We start from the raw sequence: 21,357 nt of genomic DNA on the forward strand, positions 1-21,357 counted from the left end.
TGTAGCTGGGAATCTGTCCTGTGATTGGTTGTTGGAAGGTGAACACAGACTCACTTTGCAAGTCCAATGCAGTGTCTGTCGCTGTAACGGAAAGTTGGGTTGCCTACAGGAAATTCACGTTCCTCGCCGGGTTTGATCCTTAACGTGGTAGGGTTCTCATTCGTCCACATTGGTGTGGGTGGGCATGAGCCCTTAGCTGCTTCTCTGCCTTAGGAAGCAAAATGTCTTGGCTGGGCCTGGCTAAGCTTGCAACACAATACGCCAAACATTAATACTGCTTATTCAGTGAAGAATTGTGAAATATACAACAACACCCTTCACAAAACAGATTGTTCTTTTGCTACTGCCATCAATCCTCCAACCCCCCCCCCACACACACACACACTTCCACAACTCCCTGGAAATCTGAATATCCCATGTCTAAACAGTGGTTCATGGGGTCATCATGCAGGTGGACCTGGTGCCAAGTGTCAAGATACTATTTGCAAATACAGTATTTTTTTTTGGGGGGGGGAATCAGTTCCAAGACACACACCCCGCTGCGGATGCTGAAAAACGCAGATTATAGTGAATACGATGTGCATAACATGGTCTCTGGCTCCTCTAGTGGGCAGTTCTGGTAACTTCATCTTCAGAAATAATACATTTTATGATTTTTCTTTTAAAGTTTTTAATATTTCCAGACTGTGTGGATAAGTGAATCAGTGGATACCGATCTCGCGCAGGTTGAAACTTTTAATGCTACATGTTCCATCTACTGTAGGGGAAAACAGGCAGTAACAGCCCTACCTGTTCGCACCAGAAGGGGGCGCTAGCGTGTGTCCTCTCCCTCCCCCCCCATTCACACATTAAGCAGGGTGGCTCCGAACAGTTCCCACGGAAAAAGCTCTGCGCGCAGGAGGTGGGAGACGGGGAAGCTGTGTGTGTGTATGGCTGCTAACGGAGATCCACGTGTCCACGAGTCTCAACCTGTGTGAGATCGGTATCCACTGATTCACTTATCCACAGTCTGGAAATATTAAATACTGTACTTTAAAAGAAAAATCATAGAAATGTATTATTTCTGAAGATGAAGTTACCATAACTGCCCAGCGCTACGGTGGGGCTGAGCCTGCACGTGTGAACCTGCTGTGCCCCAGCACGGAGGGGCGGGATTGCCCCCTTCCTCCCACTGTGTCACCGACACGCCACGGATGGCTATTCCCAAGTGCAGTGAAAATCCCCCTCCGCTTGGTCTCCTGTCTCTTGGTAGGAAAAATAAAATGTCAGTGCCCCCCCTTTGCAAAAAAAGAAAAGAAAAAAGAACAGGGATCCCCCCCACGCGAGAGGAAAAGAGCTCCCCCCCCATCCCGACCCGCAGCGTCTTGCCCTCCCACCAAAGGGACGCGGTCTGCTTTTCCTGCCATCCCAAAGAGAACCCGGACTCCGCGCGGGCCCCCGTCCCCACGACCGAGTCGCGTGCCAGCGCTGCAGGCGGGCCGCGCGTCTTTGCGAACGTGTGCATAGGGTTCGTCCAGGAAACCACGTGTGTGTGTCTGTTTTTTTGGGGGGGGCAATGTTGTGTGTCTGCCGCCGGTGAGCCTCCTCTAATCGGGATGCGGGGGGGGGGGAGGAGAAGAGGACGGACTTGGAAAACTTGTCGCGCCCCCCCCCGCCCCCTTCCCACGCCACGGAAGAAGAGGCCACGCAAGGACTCCCCCCCCCGCTCCCAAAAGTCATACTCCCCCCCCCCACTTGGGGAGGCGCAAATGCCCTCTCAAATACCCCCCACCCGCCACCAGAAACACCCCCGCCTCCCCATAAATGCCCCCCAAAAAAGAAACCCACGGCGCGCAAACTTCCCCCCCAACTCCAAGCGCGGGCGCGCAGCGGGATCCTTTGTCTGGGAGTTGGGGGGGCAAACCGTGTGTGGGGGGGTTGCGTTGCAAAAAAAAATCAAAGTCTAAAAAAGGGGGGGCCCTGTTGCGCGGGTCCAAAATCCCCTCCTTTACTCCCCCCTCCTCCTCCTCCTCCTCCTCCAAAGAGAGAGGGAGGCCAAGGAGCCCCACCCGGGCCTGGCCCCGCCCACCCTCTCCCTCTCGGCCCCGCCCTCGGCCCCGCCCCCTTCCCGCGCGCGGCTCTTCCTCCCTCCTTCCCTCCCTCCCTCCCCCCCTCCCCCCCCGCGCGCGCGCAAAGCCCTCTTTCAGCCTCTCTGGGCGGTGCCTGCCCCCCCCCGCGCTCGCTCCCCGCTCCCCCCTCCCTCCTCCCCCCCCCACCGCTCCCCTCCCAGCATCCTTTGCGGGCGCTACAATGAAATTTGCAAAGTTTTTTCGGTTTCGGCGCCATTTTCGAGTGGACTCGGAGGTGAGGAGGGAGGGCGGGGAAAAGGAGGGCGCCTCAGGCCGGGGGGGGGCCGCGGCGGGCGCCCCAAAAATCCCCAAAAAATCCCTAAAAATCCCTTCTGCCCGGGGGGGCCCCCGGGGAGGGCCGGGAGTGGGGCTGGGGGGTGAGGAGGCGGCCCGGAGAGAGAGAGAGGGGGGGGGACGAAGCAGGGGAGAGGAGGAGGAGGAGGGGAGAGGCGCCTGGCCTGAGGGGGGGGGGAAGAAGTGGGAGGGGGGAGGGGGGGGAGAGAGAAGAAGAGGCGCCAAAAGGGAGGGGGGAGGGGGCACAGTGACCCCCCACCCTCTGAGCAACTTTTAAAAATTATTTTAAAAAAATAACAGCAACCACAATCCAACCTCCCCCCTTTTTTTCTCTCTATTTAATTCTGAGGAAACCCAATGTGGGCCCCCCCTCACCTCAGAAGAAGGTGGTCTGGGGGGGGGACTTAAAAACCTATCGAGATCTGGACAGAGATGTGACTTCCTTCCCCCCCCAGTATGTATATATAGACAGAGATATAGTTAAAAAGAGGGTCCCTCCCCGAAAAAGGTTGTTTATTTAGTGGTTTCTAATGAGGGGAGGGGTTATTTTTGTGGGGGGGCGAGGAGTGACCCCCCCTCTGGAAAGTAGGGCTGTGAAGAGGGGGGGAAATGGCTTTTCAAGGGGGCTGGGGGGTGATTTGAAGGAAGCCCCCCCCTTGGCTTCCCCACAGAACCCCCCCCCACTCCATCCAGTGGTTGACCAGTTTGGCTTGTTGGGGGGGGAGTCTTAAAACACACACACACACCCCACCCCGTGGAAAATGGAGAAATGGGGAGGGCAAAAAGAGGGGAGCTTTGGGGGGAAAATTGAATTTATCCCCCCCCCCCGCGCCATACACATACTCTACACACCCTTTTGCTTTTTTCCTCCTTTTTGCCTGTTGTTACTTTTTAGCTAAATATGGATACAACCAAGAAAGTTACCCCAAAAATGGACAGATCAGTGGTATCTGCAGCAGAAGAGGGTTTTTTTTAAAATTATTATTTTTCGGGAGGTGAGGGCAAGCCTAGGAGGGTGTCAAACATGTTGGGGGGGGCAAACTCTTTCTTTCATTTCAGCTTCGTAAGTTTCTTTCCCAAAAGTTTTGAGTTTGGAGAAGACTTTTTTTTCTCCCCTTCTTTCAAGTCATTTCCCCCCCCCTCCTCCACTTAAGTTTCACTCTATTTTAATTTAATTTTTCTGGGTTTTTTTTTAAAATCTCTTTTTTCAAACTCAAAGCCAATCTAGGCTGGAGGTGAAGAAATGCCTCTTTTTTGGCCCATCCTTTCGTTTCTTCTCCTCCTCCCCCCCACTTCTGCTCTCCCCCCTGCTTTGCAGTACATGCGTGTGCGGGTGCGCACACACGCACATACAAAGTGGTGTGCACGGGGGGGAGTGAAAGAGGTCTGGGTGTGGAAGTGAGTGACACTCAGAAGTGATAAGAGGATCGCTTTGCAACCCAAATTCCCCCCTCTGCCTCCCCGTATTTTGCCTTGCCTTATCTCCCACCCCCTTTTTTTCATCTGCCCCCCCTCCCAACATAAAGGGATGACAAGGTTACAGACCGTTAGGACATGGGTGAGCGGAGAAAGAGTTAAAAATATGTACGATTGTATTTGTTCCCAAGAGAAATGGAATTGCAGTAAAAATATTTCTTCTCCTCTCCACCCCACCTCACAAAAAAACTGACCACTCCTTGCAAAAAAAAAAAAAAAGTAAGTTAGAAAGGGGTGGTGGGATTATTTTATTTTATTTTTTAAAAAATTTGGAATGCTTGTCATTTCAATTCTTGTGTCATATTTGGAGTAAAAAGGGAGAAAAAAGCTCTGTAGAAATTATTAGAGGAAAAGGGATGGAGGGGTGGAAGAAAATTTAATTTGACTCCTTATATGTATGTTTTAGTATTTTAAATATTAATTTGGGTTTTGTTAAGGTTTGAATATTGCTAATATTTTTCTTGGCCCTCTTTTTTTATGAATGTAACCAACAGCTGTTGGCCCATAAAAAGCCATTTTGAAATTGAAATACAGAAATTTGATTCCATTTTTCCCCATTGGCAAGAAGTGCAGTGAAAATTGTAAAGACCTAATACACACAAAAATTACTGTATATGTAAAACAATTAGAATTCGTCATTCTAATTATTTTACATTAAAAATTCAAATAGTACCTTATTTCTGAGTTTGTAAAATATGTACAAAAATAAAATACTTGTTATATAAATATGCTTATAATATTTAACTGTACAGGTGTTGTCAGAGTGTTGTCATTTTTTAAAAAATGAGCAGTTCAAATTATTATATTTTGACTGAAAATTTTTGAAGATTACAAATGTATTTTTTGTTAATTTTTTAAAAATATATGATTACAACTGTTGTTCCTACAAACTAATTTTAAAGTGTACAGTTAAATTTAAATTTCATTTATGCCTGGATTTAATTAGTGAATATTAAATGTTCCAATTTTTACTTGAATTAATGCATTTTTTTAATTATAAAAAAATACTCAGAATTGTAATGGGTTTAGTTTTTGTGTTTTGAAGGAAGGTTCTGTAGTATATTGCTCATCCATAAATTTCTGTACTAATATTGATAAGTTTTTTAAAGAATATGTACATACATGTGGTTTTACATACACACACACACACACATATATATATGTTTGAAGCTGTATGAAATGTCACATCAACCATGAAACTTCAAAGTTTCTAGTATTTGGATTTTTGAGAGTAATATATATATATATTTATGAATTTTTTCTTGTCCTGTTTTACACAGGAAATATGAATATCCTGAGTGACATGTGAGTTTCTGCATACATAAATACATTTAAAAATACTTTTAGGATTATAGGTTACATTGCACAGATGTGAGCAGCAGTTAAAACATTTTTTCAGAAGTTGTTTAGGAATACATGTTTTTCCCATGTCCTGAACTTAGAAAACACTGTGAAGTTGCAAAAGGTGTGTGTGTGTGTCTATGTGTGTGTGTGTGTGTGCGTACGTGCGTGCGTGTGTGTAAAAGAGGTGAGGAGTCCTCATGATGGTTAGGGGAGAGAAATCAGGAAAGCTAGATCCCTGTATCTCAGCGTTTGTGCCGAACGGTGGTGTGTGGGGGTGCGGGGTTTCAGAACCAAGGAGAAAACGTTTTGCGAAGAGACAGAGAGAAAGAGAGAAACCATTTTCTAAGGAACAGAATTTCTGATGGGCTTCAAGAAGGGTGCTGCGGGATTGAAAAGAAAACCCTTCTACTATTGTGCGCGCAGCTAACGTTGAATAAATGCTGATCCAGGATAGCTTCTACCCCACCCCCATCCCTCGCCTTCTTTTTCTTAACAGCTATATGCATTGAAGAATTTAGGATTTTTAAAGTCTGCAGTGTGGTCGTTAAATCTGGAGGAGGCGACACCACCAAAACTTAAAACACCCCCCATACTGTTCTTTGTCAGCAGTTTTGAAGGAAAAGTTTTACTGGCATTCTAGTATACAATAAGTGTAGGTCTTGTGTTCTTTCACTTTATCTTTTTTTTTTTTTTAAATAAAGCTTCTTAAAAGGGAGGAACATAGCAAAACCCTTTCCTCTGTTCAAAAGTTTAGGACCCATAGCAACAGGGACCCTACACTGCAGCTTCGATAGCAACTTTAAAATATGTTAACCTAGTTTGGCTTTTAAATTAAACATTTATGTGTCTTTTTTGTCAAAAGGGCGTAAGAGTATATGCATGACTAAAACTGAGTGGCCCAGAAAAAGCCGAGAAAACATTTATCAGTTGTTTATCAACTGTGTGCTCATGGTGATAAACAGCATTTTTGAGTATTTAATAACAATTTTTGGTGTTTTGCTTCCACAGTGTAAGCTGATGATGTCTTGAAAGCAAATTACAGTATCATTTTTTAAAAAAATTAAAATATGTTTATATTGGTTTCCCTAGTTAGAATTAGTTTTGGCCTGGTAGTAAAAGTCAGACAGGTGTTGCATTCAGGATCATATGTTTTCTTGTTTTAAGTGTGGAATACTGTTTCAAATAGTTGTTGTTTTTTTCAGAAGAAAACAGTGTCTAAGTACTTCTAAAACTAGCAGTCCCTAAATACACCAGTAGCACCCTAAGATAAAATAAAATAATAGGAAATAAAAATCCACAAATCCTACCCCCATATCGACACATAATGGTTCCAGTATATTACTGTGATGGCGTAGCAAAGTGTATAGATTTAAATAGGAAATGTCAACTGTTGTGTTGATGTTGACAGGTTAGAAAATAGCAACATTGAAACAAACAGGGAAAACTTTGAAAAAGTTTTCTGATAAGCTCCACTGAAATAAACAGGAGCTTTCTCACTAAACTACTATGGTGACTCTCACATAATTCCTCTTCACTTTTGATAAGAGTTAAATATGACCCGTTCTCACTGGATGTTGCCCTCCATAATGTATAGTCCAGCTGATATTTCTTAGATCTCAGTAGCCTCTTCATATGACAACTTGTTTTGTTTTCTACCTGTAGCTTAGCAGGCAAAGCTGTGTTTGTGTCTGGGGGGGAGTAATAGGTGTATATAAAATCTTAAACATAAATGTGTATTGCTGGTTTGGGGGAGAAGTAGGTTTGTACAACAATTTCTACTTGCTACAAATAAATATTTACAGTTTTTTGTCATTGTGTGCAAGTCTCAATATTTATCTGTACTATACTATGGAGTTTAATGGGCTTAGTTAACAAAGCTGCCCGATATAGTATATTCCCCCAATGGAATAACCCCATATTGTGCACTGGTTGAATCATTCACAAGGCGAAGTTTCCTGGTGTGACTTAGAAGAAGACTGTTATAAATCTGCCCTGAAATGTTCTGCATTCTGGCAAAAATCTTTTATAACAAACGTCAAAATGCACTCTATCATTCCTGCTGGAAAACAGGCTTTGTTCATTCCAGTTTATCATATATGCTTGCAGTACATTCTGTACTTATGACAAATAAAGTGATAGGCAAGGCACAAACTGCAAATTTCAGTTTTTATTCCATTTTTTTAAAAAAAGAATTATTAAAATGCTGGTAGGACAAGAGTCATGAGTTTTATGCAGCAGTGTCTGAAGTCATTTTGTGCCTCCTGAAGTCTGGGAAGGAAGGCCCCCAAACATACAGGGAGGTTTCTCTTTTTCTGTGTGATTATGGTGTATTTTTTGCTACAGACTTGCGGAGGAGGGAGAGTTAGAAGATGCCACAAACGCTAGTCTTTGTTTTCTTGGTGGGGGTTGGTCAGCAGTCAAGAGTATGTAGCTAACAGTCTATTCCCTGCCCTTCTCCACTTGGAAGGGCTGAGTGAGGTACCACCTCTGCTCCACATCTGTAAAGACAATCTTTATTTAGCCCTGTTTTATTGTATCAGAAATCAAGATTTAAATCTGTCCCTCCTGTTTTTGTTTTAATTTCAGGCCCTGCTTCTTGCTGTAGCAAGAATATTGTATGGAATTTTGAGCACAAAAGGGCAAAATATTCTCTCTGGCGTGTGTATTTGTGTGTGTTGATCTTTCTCTTTGAGTGAGGTGGATGTCATGATCTTCTTTAAAATTTCGCTCTCTGCATGTGGCTTCTCATGCATGTATTGTCACTCAATGGCCCACTTCTGGCCTGTCACAGGTAGTACATTTCACATCTTGTTTCAAATACAACACTTCCCTTACTCACATCTTTGGCACCCAATTCATCTAATATTTCAAAAGTGCAGCAGAATCCCTTTCTTTAAAAAAAAAATAGCACCTAGATACCCTGCAGTCTGTCTCTTGGTAAATACTCTTTGGAGGTCATCTGAAAGACATATAACTTTCCTTAAGAATAGGAGTGTTTAAATTGTGCTTAATTTTGGCTGGATGGCGCCTGCTTCAATAGCCTGTTTTTATGTTTTAAGAGTCAAACAAAAGGATGTGTGTATAGGTTTTTGTCTTACTGCACTTTTTGTACTCCACTATATCTGGGGGGTGGGGTTTTCCCCATGTAAAAAAATAGCACATACAGCTTCCTCTAACTGCCTTCGTTGTTAATTGTGCAGATAGGCCTAAAGACTTAGGAGCACTGTTGGTTACTCTTTGCACTCACCACTTTTATCTAAAATATAGTAAGAACTTTTTGTGGTTTCTTTTTTTGTAGTTGTAGTTCCTGTTGCAACTGAAGACAAATACATCCAAGGGGGTCATTTTTTGCTTTTCTTTTATTCTGAACAGGTGAGTTGGGACAGGTGAGTGAAAAGAAGCCATATTCCTATGGAATAGATCAATTAACTATTCAATCCATTGATTTTGAACCTACTTGGCAATTAGCCTTACACCTAATTTGAATATTAGCCCTGATCTGGCTTTTCCAACTATTGGGAAAAACAAACTGGCCAGGGAGAAAAGAAAAATCGAATAGAACATTGATGTTAATCTCCCTTATTCTTCTCCAGTCGCTTGCAAAAAATCAAGGTATAGTCAGAGGCCCAAACAGGACAGCCAGTGATGGTGTTTGCTTGTGTCCCAGATCACAAGGAAAGGAGTGAGCTGGAAGAGGGTTTCCTTCTTGCTTATAGTGGCTGTACTAAGGCAGCAGCTGCTGTAGAAGCATGGATGCTGTCGTACTCAATGCCTCCTTTAGAGGCATATATTTCAAGCCCACGCTATAATGTTACATCTGGGTTGCAATCCGTTAAGTCCCGTTAAAATGAACCATTATGATTTAAATATTTTGGAGTAATTGAAACATTTAAGAATTCTTTAATGATTAAAACATTTAAAATAAAAGCGGCAGACTGAAGGACTGAAGACTAAGTCATGATGCTTGTAATCATCAAATTTGTTTTTTATGCTGTTGAGTGACTTCCAACTTGCGGAGGTCTTAATAGGACTTCTGACATATGTGAGATATTCAAGGAACAGTTTGCTGTTGTTTTGTATGCTCCCATGAGCTTCCATGGCCGAGAGGTGATTTGAACTCAGGTCTTTTAGTCTGTCTACTGACTACATCACACTAGCTCTCAGTTAGCAAGGAATAGCCAGGTTTTAATTTGGCACTGAAATAAAGACGGCAGAGTCATCAGGTGGACCTCCAAGGAGAGGAGGTTCAACAACTTGCATTCAAATTTTAGACTATAACCTGCATTTTGTTCCCTAAAAATCTTTATGGGAGCAGTAAAGAGAGATCATATCAAAAGTGCTTCTGTATATTCACACAAGTGTTTCTTTAAAACGTTTTAATGTTTACAAACAAAGTAGTAAAAACAGGATACATTGTAATGTAGTAATAAAGAATAAGCATGATGCTCTGCAATTAAGAAATCATTAAAACTTTTTAAAAATCCCCCCCCCCCAAATTAGAAAATTTTAACTGTCTGGTCTAGTGCCTGTTTTTCTAATTGAGATAGGTTTTATAACCATTTTGACTAAATAAATCTCTGAAAATATCTGCCATTTAATAAAGAAAATGGCCAATTGAATGTGCTTAGTTGGACTCAACTGACATGTTTTGGTAATTTTAAATATACTTCCCAACTTTTCCATTAAGGCACATAACAGTAAAATCTTTAAAAATAAAAGCAGGTAAGTAGAATTATCAGCAATTTAGCTGTCCTGTAGTTGAATCATTCAAGCATTCAAGTACAAGGAATATATGTGTTAAAATTTACACTGTGCAGATATTTTCTGTGCCCCCATATGACCTTAGGGTAGCCTGAGACTCCTCTCAAAATGATCAAGCAAAATTTGAGGAAAACGCCATTGTAGCTAGATTCGCACTGGAATGGTTGATCAAACATGTACTTAAAATAATCAGGGGCAAAGAAAACCTAAACTTTTCCAGGAGTAGGGTGCCAGAAATGTTCTCATGCCTTCCCCAAACCTATGGGAAAATGTACCAGTTTGCTTCTGTTTTGGACTGCAAAGCCCAATTTCTGCACTGCCATACTAACTCTGTCCTGAAACATAGCCTGTATTACCCTAATCCCCACCCCACTCTCTCAGATCCCTCCATGTGTAGGACAGAGTTTAATGGTAACCAGTGGGCTGTTATGGGTCATGAATCTCTGGGGTTTTGATCCACACCTTTAATATGAAAACAGCAGGCCCAATGAACTTGGGGTGTGTGTGTCACTCAGTGCCAAAAACATCTCTTGCACCTTCTTGTTGTTGACTCATTACAACATTCACTAGCCAGTACGTAGTATGAAATGTAGCTGTTGTGGCCCCAAATAGCAGAAAACTAGCATGATGTTTTGACACAGCCAGATAGGAGAGGCTCTGCTTTTAAAGTAGTTATGTTGGAGGGAAGGTTGTCTCAAGAAACCGTATCAACATGTTTGTATTCACTGAATGGATTCATATTTCCTCCCCTGCCCTTAAAAACAATACTGGAATATCCGTCAAACATAACAGGTAAGTGAGAAATTTGGTTCAGCTAATACCACTTGATTCAAGAGACAGTGGTATGTAGTCTTTGGGATTTTCAAAAGCCTTGAAGGGCTAGTACAAAAGTGGGATGTTTGACCTTTCGAAAGTTGTTTGAGCTGCAACCCACATAATTTTTGCCATTGGCTGTGATGTCCAGATTAATAATATCTGAGTGGGTACAGGTTGAACATCCCATGTCTAATGCCTATACAAAGCACAAACTGAAATTCTGGTGCTTAATGTAGTGAGTTGCAACTAGAGTAGGCCCATTAAATCAGCAGGGATTTGGTAAATTGACTAAGTTCCAATGGGCCTACTCTTGTGGCATCTTACGATGCAAAGCAACAGGGTTTCAGCCATGGTGTCATTAGTGAGAGGAAGATGTTGACTGAGGAATTACCCTTTTGTAAATCATGCATCTATATCCTTTCCCAACTTGATGCTCTCCCATAATCCCCAAGCCAACATATTAGATAACTGCAGTGATTCAGTCCCTTAATTGTTAGGCAGAATGAGAAGAGGAGAGAACAAGATTCAGTCTGTTTTTATCTATTTACACATGCGTGCATATGCATATAAAGTAAAAATCTGGTAGTATTTCCTGGTTCTTGCGGGAACCATTTCAAACTGGAGGTTAATGTTGGCCACAGCAAGCCTGTTAAAAATTATGCTAACTCAGTAAAGATTTAAAAGTTTAGCATTCTAAGATGGTCCTGGAAGAGTCTCCCAAACAGCAATCAGATTTTGAAGCTACCTTGTTCCAAATCAAATTCTTTTCTGACTCACAGCTACAAATGGGTCTTTGAGGATTTAAACAGTGTGCTAAATCATAGAATACCTACTTGTGCCTAATTGCCAAAATACACTGAAGGCTGGTGTATCCGTTACTTCTGAATTGGCATTTACCCTAGAGTAACTGAAACTTTGCCTGTGGCCATTTATTTCGTGGTAGAATTTGCACTGTGGGCTGCTGCTTAAATGGCTTCAGTTTAAACACTGTTGGAAGTGAAAGTAGAGTTACTACTTGGGGTAGAACCACATGGTAAAATATGACATTCATTCACAACATCCGTTGGCATAAATCTATGTAAACTATGCTGCCATATTTTTGAGCCACATCTATCCAGAATGGTTATTCAGATGTGCATAAGTGTTTGCTCTTGGTTTGCTTCATGGAACATTGAGTGTTATTCTCTTATAGCTGCTTGTTCTATTTGGAATTCTTCCCTTTTCCCCCATAGATTGGGGGTGGGGGAAGCAGTGGAATGAAGAGTGAAGAAGGCTACTATTTTTTGTCCTTGTAACTCTCAACTCACTTTGCAACCCACCTCCTTCTGGAAATGTCTCCCAGGCGGTAGGCCTCAAGGTGGTGTAGCAGCACGACATGGTTTGTAGGGACAAGAAGATACAGACCGTTCTGGGCTGCCTCATTACCTTAAGGATTAAGACACAAAAAGTAATCATCTTGGTGTCAGAACTGTTAAAGCCAGGAGAATCCTTAGCTCTCTTTCTTGGTATGCATGATCAGGTATGTTTAGATATATTTTCATTAATGTCTTAGATTTAAATCGCATGTTCTTTCCCAAATGTAGAAGAATTGTGCAAAAAAAGTTTTATTAATTCCTTCCTTTCTTTTGTGGGGGCTGAAGAAACTATGTAGACATTGTTAGAATATTCCCTAAGCCACCTAATAATCATAAGATTTCTTTCTGCTAGTTCATAATGTTGAGTAATAGCCAGAAATTCAGAGTTGGGGTCGGGAATACACCGTTCAGGTTCCATATCTAGAGGGGCAACTGGACTTTACAGATTTCCCTTCAAATCCCCTTACTTCTTCCATTGAATTCAGCAGTATGTGTTACACTAATTTGATGACTGTATGCTTGCAGCTCAGTGGTTTTTTTTGGTAACTTTTGAAGTAAGTCCCATTGAGTTTAGTAGAGCTTACTGCCAAGTAAAAGGTGCACAACCGTTTCCTCTGAGATTCGCCATTCATTCCTAAACAGCATGTAGCAAAATCAGTGTTTCTGTGTCGTGAGGGGTAAAAATGTTGCATCTCTTGGATGATATTGCCCAACCCACTGGATTAGGATGAACACTGTGCTGTCTTGGAATCTGCCAGAAAAAAAAGCTCTGAAAATGACGTATCCAGTCCGCTGTGCTCTAGCAGCACGTAAATACTGGAGTATAGGATTGCTTGGATGCCCTCCAGTATTGCTTTGCTGCTTTAGTCAGGCTGGACATGAACTCCGTGGCAAGTGTTTGCAGAAGCTTAAATAAAGAGTAAAGAGGGTGGTCATTGTTGTCTGTCTGTTGGGAAAGAAAACATCCCAGGGATTTCCAGGTTTCAAGGAATCTTCAGCTCAGATTGGGCCCTCGGGACTCTGAATACAAACCTTCTGGGTGCTACATTTGACCTCCTTGACTCGTGCTCCCTTATGACTGGGTGATTTCTCAGCTTTTCTGAAGACTTTTTTATTCAAGCCTAAATGGCCGACGTGCCTATTTTAACAACTTTGTTATTCCTGTTCCAGAAATCTAATGTGGCACAAAGCTTATCTGCCCATAACACACTTTGCCCCTTCCATGACACCCTCATAAATTTTATCTGGTGTTGTCATTGAGTGCCCCCACCGTGTTTTTAATGACATTTTGCAAGTGGGTTTGCTAAAAGAAAGATAAAGAAGCTTACAGAAGAAGCAAACAGTACAATGGAGAAACAGCCAAAATTAAGTCAATTAATTTCCAGTATTTCTTGTCACAAAAAATGCATCATGCATCATCCAAAATGCAGGTTTTGGATAAGACCCTGTATTTCTGGGTTCTCCTTTCAAAATCAGTCATGTGTTGGTGGCCTACAACTCTCAAATTTCAGGAATGCACAGAATATTCCTGAGTCTTAATACACCATCAAGAACATCTTATTCCAGTTACTCTTCCTTATGTGATAGAGAATGGTCTTGCTAAATCACCTTCAGGATTTGCTAAAATCAGCAGAAAATCTTATTTTGAAAACTGATGGAAAATGTACATGAGCTTTCTTTCCTTCATCTTCCACACATGTTCAAGATTAGAATATGGAGAAACACAGTCAGAAGTGGCTGTTCCATTCAGTATCAACAGGAATCATTCTGCTTTTTTCTACAGATTTTATCTTCCTGATCTTCCAAAGAACCTGTCCAAGAAATAGGTAGAGGTCTATATATATATAGGTATTATACATACATACATACTCCAGTAGAAGCAAGGGGTTTTGTTGCTGAGTGAGGCAATCATGTTAGTGTTCATAAGGCTGATGATGGGTTGAAACTGAAGAAAAGTGTTGTGATGAAGCCTCTGTTCCCTTGAGATGAAAACTGTTTTGGTGAAAGGTTTCTTAAATTGGAAATGTGACCAAGACAATCAAAAACTTTGAAAACAGTTTTATCCACAAATATAACAGAGTGGAATTGAAGGAAGAAAAATAAACACAGTAAAGGGACATTTTCAAAGCCTGTTGTTTGAAGAAATGGAGGACTGAAAGAAATACTGAAGAATATTGCTGCTATTATCATTTTTCTATAGCCAGGGAGACTTGATTCTGTGGCGACAACCAGACTTTAGCATCATCGCACCATTGAAATTACCTTTGGAACGTTGAAAATCGTTGCCGAGCGTCATCCTTTTTCTGAGCACCTTTTGTGAGAGATTGTGAAAATAAAGGATCTTTCCTCATAGACATGTGATGAACTGGTTGCGCTAGTGAACAAAGCTCATTGGAAGATCATTCAGGATTGCGAAGAGTCAAAGGACTTTTCTTGCATTATTACATCTATACTGTATATTTCTTGTGCAGGTTAGGTGTGCATTGTTTTTCAATGCTGTTTGAATGGAGAAGTGAAACATAAAAATTGACCGCCATATTGGAACATGGAACCCTCATCAGGAGTGTTCAGAAGTATGTTATTGACATAAAGAATTACTGGCGCTCTCCTTTTGCTGTCTGAAGATCATTCCATGGACTTAGTTGACCAAAACACCATGGATGTTAATCTTTATGTAGTAAAGCTGTTCACCATTTCTTGATGCTTTTTAAAAAAAATCTACTCGCAGATAGAAAATACTGGAAGATAATATTGATCACCGATTCCGCATACATGCACACAGACATAAAATACATGCACAGTCGTTTTGAAAAACCTGGGAAAGATAAGAAGGGCCTGGAGAAAGATGCCAACAATCCACTTGTTATCTGAACACTAGATAGAAGATTCGGCTGCACACTGGGAAGAACTTTCTGAGAGTAAGAGGTGCTTGACAATGGATTGAGCTATTTCAGAAGATGGTGGCACTCTCCTTCATGGGAGGTTTTCAAACAGAAGATGAGTGGCCACATGTGAGGGGCTCTTGCTTGAATTCCTTGTTGCTTGGGGGGGCTGGAATTGACTATTCGGTCCCTTTCAATTCTAGATTTCTGTGGTTCTGTGACCTGTTAAGACTTTTTCAGAAGAGAAAAGAGTAGATGATGAGATAAGGTCTTTCACAGATTTGACTATGTCTTACACAATGCTACTAAAAGCAGGTTAAGTTCTCACTTATTCTTGTATCATCTTTATCCATGGCATGTGGAACAATTTTTAAGAAGGCAAGTTGTTGTAATGCAGTGGAACCCACATAGATGAAAAATCTGCATCTTGGAGACATAGCTCAGTTATCCCAGATAAGAAAGAGTGGCTGCAAACTATCAAGCAAGGACAAAAACATGGTGAAACAACATCCCTGGGTAACTCAGAAGTTTTCAATTCATTTGGATACTTAGACTGAGCATTTCCCCCTAAATTGTGCCACATTGGGAAGTGATGCAGAAGTTTTACTCAGCCTGAACGAATTTGCAAATTTCTCTTGTCTCCTTAAACTAAAATATTTTCTTCATATATACCACAGGAGGATGCGAAAGATCTAAGAGTAGTGCCGTTAGGAGTTTGAAGATTTAGTGGTGAATTTCCTGCTTTAGATTTGGGGGGGGGGGGTCCCTTGCAGTTCTACAGTTCTGTGAAGATAATTTAAAAGAGGGACCTGCTCTTTCTGAAGTGTTACCAAAGCTCTCTACCTTCACTTCTACTAGGTATTTTGAAATTGTGAAGGAGGGAGAGTGTTCTCGATCAGCTTTGAGTAAAAATTAAGTCCATTCCACAACGCTGTGACCTGGAGTCATCAGACAATAGAACAGAATCTTCTAAAAGAAATGTCTTTTGATGATAATCCTCTCAAACGTGGGTGAAAAGTAACTTTTAAAAATGTTCTGATCCTTACTTCTAATTGAATGTAAACATATTCTTGTTGATAAATTTGTAACTGTAATGCCAAATATAGCTATTTTTTAAAAAAATTACTATATTTATTTATTATATTTTATTTATATCCCGCCTATCTGGTCGGTTAAGACCACTCTTTTTCCCCATCTGAGAGTTAAGACAGTACCAGCTGGAGGGGGCGGGAGAGGAGTGGGGAGGGGGACCCGAATACGTCTCTCTTCCCCCCCCCCGTGCCCTTAAAAAGGACCCCCTGAGCGATGGCCACTGGGTGGGAAGCAGTTTTCTGGCAGGCAGCATAACCCTGTTTTGTACTCCAAGGACTGGCAAGATGTATGTATCCCTCGTTAGAAAGTCTGAATTGACCGCATCGCCTCGAATTGTTCGCTATTCCAGATCCGAGATATTGCCTACTTTACCGGAGGGTGGATTTGAACCCGGGTTCGCCTGCGTTCGCCCCGCTCCCTCGCTGAGCTACCCAGTCCCGTGGGTGGAGAACATGCCAAGGGTTAACGTGACCCGCATTCCCTTAGAAACCTGGTTTTGTTTTGTTTTGTTTGTTTGTTTTTTAAATGAATATACCGACGGGGGCTGTGTGCTGCTCCAGCAGTAGAGCGAAGATGCTCGGTTGGGAAGTCAACTTTATGAGAACTGTCCCCCCCCCCCCAAAAAAAAGAGACGTGATCAAACGGTGCCAAATGTCTGATCCCCGTGCCGGGATGGTGGCTCGGGTGGTCGCCCGAAGGTGCCAGCTCTTCTTCGATCTGCCCGCGGCATGGGACGTGGGACCAGCTAGAGGCAGAGGCAGAAGTGCGCCGGTGCCCGCTTTTCCCTCCGACCGGGGTTGCCTTTCTCTTGGCAAAGGGCCGCCGAGCGAGCGGCTCCGGTGCCCCAGCCGCGCGGAAGGGGGCTCCCCGTTCTGCGCGCCGCCCGAGGGAGCCGCGGCGAGGAAGAGGATGCTTGCCTTGCGGCGGAGAGGCACTTGCTTGCCAGCCCCGCCGCTCTCGGGCGTCCCTAGGCGGCCGGGGGAATTCTTGGGGTCCGAACCCCCTCTTCCCCTCCGGAATTGGGAGGCCGGCTCCGCGGGCCCTTCTAGCCTCCCCCCTTTTCAACCAGACCGGTGCCTGAGGGACTCCCGTGCGGCAAGCTTTCCTCTTTGGAACGACTCTCCCCTTCGAAGCGTTTGGATCGCCCCCGGATCCCGCGTGGGGGAGGCTATGCAACAGTTCCCCACCCCACCCCACCCGGTCCTGGATCCCGGGGCGCTCGCACGCGGAGATCCCGGGTGGTTAAGGGAATCTTGTAAATCCAGAGCGCCGGCGACGTGCCCTTTGGAGATGCGCCAGAGCGGCTTTCGAAGGAAAAATGGGAGGGGACGCCTTGTGTTCCCATGCCCAGAGCCCCGTGGGGGCGGCCGCTCCTCTCCTGCAGGCAGGGTGTTTCGCACCCGATGCCCTCTTAGGAAGATCGCGGCTCCTTTCCGTGGCGCTCGGCGGCTGCGGAGGGAGCGAGGCGCGTTACGTTTCCAGCGGCTTTCTCCCGTGCCAGGAAGGGATGGACGGTGCTCCTGCTGGGAGGGACCTCCTGGCTTCACACGGCGCCTCTTTTTGCCCTTGGGAGCCCGCCCGCCCGCCTGCCCTCCCTGCGGTGGCTGCGACCGGGCCGAGGAGGCGTCCCTGGAGACGCCGCGCGTCCAAGCGGAGCGGCCTCGTACGGGGCCCGTTCAGCTCTGGGCATCTGGACCGTCTTGGGCGCTTCTGTCGGGGCGTGAGAGAGCGAGAGCTTCTGCTCCTGTATATTGGGTTTCCACGCGCCCTTCCACGACAGAAACAGCCCTCCAGGCGGCTTGCAAAGGACGTCCGGCCAGCTGTCTCTTTCCCGCAGGACTCCCAAGGAAAGCGAGTCGCCCATTCCTGAACCTTCGCCTTGGAAGCGGCCCGGGAGGGGTCAGTCCTGGGGGTTTGCTCGGCCTCTTTCTCTTTGTGCCTCCGCAGGAGGGAATGGGTACGGAAGAGCAGACCCTGGGGGTGGAAGCCAGCTTATTTACTTACTTTATTTATTTATTGGGGTGGGGAGACATCTTGGGGTCCTCTGGCCAGCTGCCCCTTCCTCCTGCCAGAGAAAGACATCACAGCCGTTGGTGGTGCTTCTTTCTCACTCCCTGGGGGGCGGGGGAGACCCACCGACCTTTTCAAACCCACCCAGCAGGCTCCCCGACAGAGGGGGGGAAGGAGCCCACAGGGAGCGCCTCCCGTCCCGGGAGGGGCCTTGCTCCCCTCGTCCGGGAGGAGCGCCAGCAGCCCCAAAGGGAGAAGGCAGCTGTGCCGGGCAGAAGGGGCGGCGGGGGCGTCTCTGGCATCCTTGACGGGCCGAGGCTGTTTCCCCAGGGTATCTCGGGGGACGGCTGTCCCAAGTCCGTCTGTGTGGATTCCACTGGCAGTTTCTGGTTCTCGTAAAGCCGTGCTGGAGGTACCCACCAGCCGTGGGTGGGCATCAGGGCAGGGATACTGAGTCATGGCTCCCAGAAGCAAGGATAGTGATGCTGGGAGGGAGGGGACCACAAAGGCGAAAGCGGGGGGCAACGAAAAGGCCACGAATAACTTGCCCAACAAGAAACCTGCCGTTTCCTAGAAGGGTTTCCCTGCTAGGCATCCCTTTAGGAAGACGATGCCTTCCAGCGTTGAAGGGCTCTTGCTGGCAATCAGTTTCCCTGCAGAGTTCTCCTTCCTTCCTTGCTTATTTGAACCAGTCCGTTTGGACCTTACTCTCTGGAGCAGGAGAAAACGCGCTTGCTGCTTCTCGCACAATGACCACCGAAACCCTGAAGGCCGGCCTGCCGCTTTCACAGACGGGCAAACGGGCCATTGCTGGTGTGGAGCTTCCTATATTGTTTTTGTTACAGTGGCACCAAGGAGAGCCGAGACGAGATGTACCGAGGAATACAACGACAGGAAAATCAGCACTTGCTCTTGAAGGGTGACAGGCTCTGCTGGTTGCGGTGGCTGTTGGGTTGCTGCCTTCTGCCCACTAGCGGGGTCGTCCTTGTGAGCAGCCCATGGAGGTGCTCAGAATTGATCAGTGCGACATGTACACAACAAACTGAGCGAAAAAAAGGAGCCTCTTTAAATCTCCATATACAGATAATAGTGAAGCGAAGCATAATGAGAGCCAAAGGAGGTCAGATCCCAAAGAGATGGCACATCCCCCCCCCACTACCCATATGGAATTCTAGCTCTAGAAGGAAGGCTTCCCCCCTCCCCCAAGTCTGATGATGAGAGTGAGGCTACTGCCATCAGTCTACCATTATTTAGTCTGTGATAATATAGCATAAGCCCAGGGCAAGAACTAAGCACCATCTGGAGCCCATCATTCAAACACTCCCGTGTCATTCAGATCACAGATACAGCAGTCCCCAAATATGTAACATACTCTTTCTGTCATGTTTTCTAACTCTAGCTCAATATTTAGACCCCAAGATATTAACTATGGGAACCCAGTGTGATGTAGTGGATAGAGTGACAGGCCAGGACTCGGATGACTAAGGTTTGAATCCAAGGAGACTCGCTGGAGGAGAGGAACTGGTGAAATAGCTCCTTCAATGTCTAATTTACCTTGAAAACCTGATTTGGGTTGCTATAGGTTGGTTCCAACTGGACAACATGTAACTTAACTAGCTATTAACTAGGTAGGCTGAGCTCCCACCCTCAATCATAGCCAATGGCTTTTCAGTCATACCAACTACCCATTTCAGACAGGTCTTGCAGAGAAAGGGAGATACGGCAGTGCATTTAACAAGGGTATTCTCAGCACTTCCCTAGGTGCAGAAGGCTAGACCTATTATTTTTAATTTCCTTTGTCTGTTTAGTGTCTAATTATATGGTATTTTGCTTAAGTAAAGTTTCTTGGCATCAATCGGCTGTGAGACTGTTCTGTTCTCTCCTTGCTCAGGAAGCAGCCGTGGGCAGGTTTTGCAGTTCAGGCGATGGAAGATGCGAATTGGGATGGGATTTAAATGGGATAAAGGCAGAACTAAAATCATTAAAATAGCTTTATGGGGCAAGCTCTAATTTCCAAAACAAAGAAAAAAGTCCAAAGGCAGGTTGCAAAATAGATGGGAAGGCAGGAAGAAAGGTGGAGGAGCCTTAATGAAAGATTACTGGAATGAGTTAATAGTGTTTGAGGTAACCACTTCATGAAGTTTGAGGTCAAGGTGGAGCCACACAAAGGAGTAGGAGTGTGAAGACAGCTCCCCTAAAAAGATAGGGTGACTAAAAGAAATAGGACAAAGTAGACAAGCGGGGGGAAAAACAAATGAGATGAACAAATGAGATGAACAGCAGCTGGTTTTTTGGGGTACCAATTGTTTCTTTGACATGCCTTGTGCAAGTCTGGCTTTAGTAGTATGTAGACTAAATTCCACATGCAAGTTTAGAGGCACTTGTGACACCATATTCCAACTTTATTGCCAGGGCAGTCCTAGGTGGCACAGCCCACTTGACCCTCATCTTCCCTTCTGACTAGAAAGGGGGCACAAGGCATTCTTAGAGGCTGCAAGGGAAGAGCTGATAGTTATGCCTGAAATCCGGTCGCTTTGCATGGTGCATTGCACCAGAGTAGGCCCACTGAATCAGTGGGGACTTGATGAGTCAACTCATCTGTAAGTCTGCTATGCTAAAGTTGCAACTAGAGTAGGCCCATTTGAATCAATAGCACTTACGAAGTTGATTCACCAATTCAGATTCAATGGGCCTACTCCAGTGCAACTGACTGTACTAAGCAACAGGATTTCTGCCTATGTGTAGCAGACTCTGACACACTGTTGATCCTGCTCTTCAGCTCGCCATGCTCAGTGGGCATGATCCACATCTGCCTGTTCTAGTCGGGTTCAAATGCTGTAACTCATCAAGCTTAGCAGCATCCACTTTTGCATCAAGTTGCTTGTTCAGCAGAGGGCGACATTCTCCACAACACACAGGGACTGAGTAAGGCCACCCGATCATTGTTTCGAAGTTAACATGTCTTCCTCAAAGCATTTGGCTTGAACCTTCAGTGCATGGCTGCAACTGAACATTTATCCACTTACACAGTCAACTCAATAGACCCAAAGGTTACCTCTGTTCCTCTCAGTAATCTAAACAACATGTAGAATAGTTTTGATTTCTCATCAGTCTATATATTTCTGATATTTAAATTATTTTTACTCCGCCTTTCACCTTAAAAAGGAGACTTACATAATTTAAAGACATTTAAAGCTAAAAACACTGAGTATGCCTTAG

At 44.4% G+C, this 21,357-nt stretch overlaps 1 long non-coding RNA gene across 1 annotated transcript; it reads left to right on the forward strand.

The window, feature by feature from the left end:
- Positions 1–2,288: 2,288 nt before the first annotated feature.
- Positions 2,289–10,355, forward strand: LOC144584488 (uncharacterized). The gene is made up of 2 exons (XR_013538761.1): positions 2,289–2,343; positions 8,521–10,355. It is a non-coding gene; the product is annotated as an uncharacterized LOC144584488 (long non-coding RNA).
- Positions 10,356–21,357: the final 11,002 nt, after the last annotated feature.

Source organism: Pogona vitticeps, chromosome 11 (genome assembly GCF_051106095.1).
Source record: "Pogona vitticeps strain Pit_001003342236 chromosome 11, PviZW2.1, whole genome shotgun sequence".
Classification (NCBI taxonomy): Eukaryota; Metazoa; Chordata; class Lepidosauria; order Squamata; family Agamidae; genus Pogona; species Pogona vitticeps.